The sequence below is a fragment of the Neophocaena asiaeorientalis genome, unplaced genomic scaffold, assembly GCF_003031525.2.
Source record: "Neophocaena asiaeorientalis asiaeorientalis breed wild unplaced genomic scaffold, Neophocaena_asiaeorientalis_V1.1 scaffold43, whole genome shotgun sequence".
NCBI lineage: Eukaryota > Metazoa > Chordata > Mammalia > Artiodactyla > Phocoenidae > Neophocaena > Neophocaena asiaeorientalis.
This window is the reverse complement of record NW_020173674.1, coordinates 16,502,446-16,506,338: the sequence shown is the minus strand read 5'-3', so window position 1 is coordinate 16,506,338 and position 3,893 is coordinate 16,502,446. Positions and strand designations below refer to the sequence as shown.

General features: G+C 45.2%; 1 pseudogene; it reads right to left on the bottom strand.

The window, feature by feature from the left end:
• Positions 1–2,413: 2,413 nt before the first annotated feature.
• On the bottom strand, positions 2,414–3,649 carry LOC112402037 (endoplasmic reticulum mannosyl-oligosaccharide 1,2-alpha-mannosidase-like; annotated as a pseudogene).
• Positions 3,650–3,893: the final 244 nt, after the last annotated feature.

Genomic DNA, 3,893 nt, shown 5'->3' with positions numbered 1-3,893 from the left:
ACCTATCCACCTTCTTTCCTGACCAGGGAAACAGGCTGCTTTTCTTTTGATGCCCTCAAAACTAACAAGGTCTGATTACAGCCTCTGCCTTCAGAATATGGGGCTGCTTGTCTACCCTTGTAAGAGTGGCTACCCAGGGATTTGAGAAATGCACACCCCACCATTCTAAGTAGAACTAGCCTCTGTGGCTTTAAACACATTAATCCTTCTAAAAGGATGCTCCCTACGTGATATTAAAGTGGTCACACCCAACCTACTGAATGAGGGGGATCTGCATGTGTTGATTCCCAGGTGATTTCCTGGCAGCCAGAAAGAAAGAAGAAGAAATTTCTTGGGGGCCACAACACTGTATGTCCACCTTTGCTACTGGAGGGACTGTATGTGATAATGTCGAAGTGCCTCGTTAATCATGGTGCACTACACTGACATTAGTTCTAGTCATAAACTTGGATGAAAAATTTTAGCCCACTGCAAAGAATATAACCCACAGGGTAAAGCAGACTAGGGAAAGAACCCAACTCTGCCATTTCCTATATATGCAACTTTGTGCAAGTTACTTAACCTCTCTGAGCATTCATTTGTAAAATGGGAATTAATAATAATATTAATATGCTACATCGATAACATAATATTGATAATTATCTCTTGGAGTTGCAAGGAATATCAATCAAAAAATTAAAGAGGCAAATTATCTGAATTAGATTCAGGCATAGCATAGTAAGTGCTCAATAAATTGTAGCCATGATTATTATACTTATAGCTCTAAACTATACCTCATGTTCATTAAGAACATGATATAATGAAGCACACGTAGATGTATTAGTTCATTTAATGCTACCGTGTGATAGTTATAACACTGCTCATACTGTAGATAACACAATTAAGGCTTAAAGAGAGTGGTATGTTGCCAGAACTGTACTACTAGAAGGCAGCAGAGGGAGTATTTGTAGCCAAGTGTCTAGGCCAGCTACATAACAAACCACACCCATGCTCAGTGACTTACAACAGCATTTATGTTCAGGCTCAGGAACGCGCAGGTCAACTATGATTCAGCTGATAAGTTACCCTCAGCTGCAGATTGTTAGGTCGACTCTATTATCTCACTCTGGATCCCAGGCTGAAAGGAGAGTGGCTACCAGAAGCACGTCCTCCCTGTGACGGATAACCAAAGCACAAGGGGGCAGGCCAACCACACAAGCCTCACACATTTCAAGCCTCTGCTCCCATCACCCCTGCTAACATCCCAAAGCAGGTCACATGACTACGCCCAACATCAGTGTAGAAGGGAAGTATAGAACTCCACAGTGCCGTATGAAGGAGGAATATTTTCAGAACAATAATTCAAATTATCCAATCAGGTCTCACCGACTCCAGAACCTGAGCTCTTATTCACTGTCCTACAATGCTTCTCTACTGTTCTGAGACAGTACCTCTCTAACCAAATAACCATTATTAAACCTCTCTCTCACTATTAACTGCATGGGTTCCTAGGTTGTTCCTTTTACTTACTGCCTATATTTGGCTCTTCCAAACAGCTGAGAGAGCCCAGCTGGAGGGTAAATGTAAAGTTGATAGCCCATCTTTCCATGTTCATAGCAGAAGCCAGACTGTGCAGCCCCAATAAGCAACCTGCTGGGTCTACAAATTCGCCACGCTTCGCTCTGTTAAAACTTTATTGGGCACAGTATGGTAACGCAATTAATAGTGAGAATGACACAGGCAAGTGTCACTGGAATTGCAACCAATTATTTTTTCCTTAATATCTTTTTAAATCACAAGCTGACCAAGCTCAACAGGAGCCCTGTCCTTCCACAGAGCATATTTAGTCTGTCTCTGCCTTCCCCATTAGCCTCCATTGCCAGCGTCCATCAACTATGTCACCAGTTATAAGCCTCTCTCTTCTCCCAACAGCAGTGCAGTTTCCCCCAAAAGGAGCTAATTGATAACACAAATCAGGCTGTTTGGCAGGATTTTGTGTTGTTGGTAGATTTTTGTTTTGTTTCCTATAAATCAAAACTTTGCTGATTTTATTCCTCCTTCTTACAGTGGTCCTGATCTAGAAAGCACAGACTAAAAGAAACCCTAAAGTCAATCTGAATTACCACCTAAAGAAATACATGAGGATAGATTCAAAACCACCAGCATCTGCCCTGAAAAACCCACAGGTACCTTGCCTTCCAAGGAGTCCTGGACCCCAGCTGTCCGATTGGACTTGACCACTTCAGCCCAGAATTTGGAATTTGTCTGGCTCACAGTAGCCAACTGGGCTGCACAACCTCATGGCTAAAGGTCAACGGATGACTCGTTTTATGCATAAGCAATTGGCTTGCCTATCTATAACTTAAAAGAGAAGTCTACTATACACGATGTTCAATCCAGAAAAGTCCCACGATTGGGTGTTGTTCCAAGCCTTTTAAGCTGAAGTCCAGATGGCCAGGGGATGACCCTCTATATTAAATACATATTTGTCAAGGTTGAGGAAGTCCATGTCATCTGAAAAGAGAAGATATATGTACCTAGAGCTTATCGTAGAGAGAAACTTTTCATCTTGTCTCTTGGGATTTGATTCTGAAAATTATTGATTGAAGAATAGACACCTGGGGACTTCCCTGGTGGCGGAGTGGTTAAGAATCCACCTGCCAGGGCAGGGGACACGGGTTCGAGCCCTGGTCCGGGAAGATCCCACATGCCGCAGAGCAACTAAGCCCGCGAGCCACAACTACTGAGCCTGCGAGCCACAACTACTGAAGCCCGCGCGCCTAGAGCCCGTGTTCCGCAACAAGAGAAGCCACCGCAATGAGAAGCCCGCGCACCGCAACAAAAAGTAGCCCCCGCTCGCGGCAACTGGAGAAGGCGCGCGCAGCGACGAAGACCCAACACAGCCAAAAAAAAGAATAGACACCTGACTGGATGTTGGTATATCTGTTGAAATACTGCAGAATCTCCCACCCCTGATCCTGGTATTCCTTGTCCCCACTGAACAGTACAGACAGAACAGACTCTCCACCATGTCTAGTCAAAGCAGATTGAAATGGTCTTCAGGCCAGATCACCATGTCCTTATGGCTAACTTTGGGGTTAACGCTGAAGTACAAAATTTCTGGACTCACCCCACTCCTAAACTGATGATACATCTAGTAACAGGTCACCATAAAGGCTTCAGCTAGCTCCATGTGGTCAGCGGTCAGACCACAGCTTACACCCAGAGCCAGGGTTCCCAAGCAAAAAACGCATTCAATGCATCTTGACACAGAACTTGCCATCCACAACTTTCCCACAAAACTCAGCTTGCTGGGCTCAGACTGCTGAAGCCGGTGCTCTTTTATTCCTCTACGGCTTCAACATAGTCTTGTAGCAACTGAATTTCTTTCTTTCTTCCTTGGATCCACCGCTTCAGCAGAGCTCTGGTTCCAAGAGTGAAGATCCACTGAAGGGAAGAAGCCACTGTTGGTATAAATGAATATGGGCACTAACCCATCATTCTTCCCAGGCAGGGAATGTATATACTTTGTCACTTTCATCACTACCTCCTGAAATTTCTCATCTCCGGTGAGACGAGAGAGTTCTCGGAACTCAAACTGAACGTTTGTCACTTCTGACACTATACTGACATCTATGGAGGCCTCACTAGCGGCAGTGTTTATGTTCATGGAAAGTAGTTTACACCCAGTCAGAAAGGCTACGAGGAAAATAATTAGATACCACAGGGGTAATTCCCCTTTCCCCACACAAGAGCGTCCTTTACCTACTGCGGCCCTCCCCCGGCTGCGCCGCTGCCTCCTAGCAGATGACGCTTAGCTTCCTCTTCCCGTTTCCTGCCAAGGTCCTAGAAACACCGCCCCCAGCCCGCCCCGCGGAGCACTGCGCTGCACATGCGGCTCAGTTTGACGAATT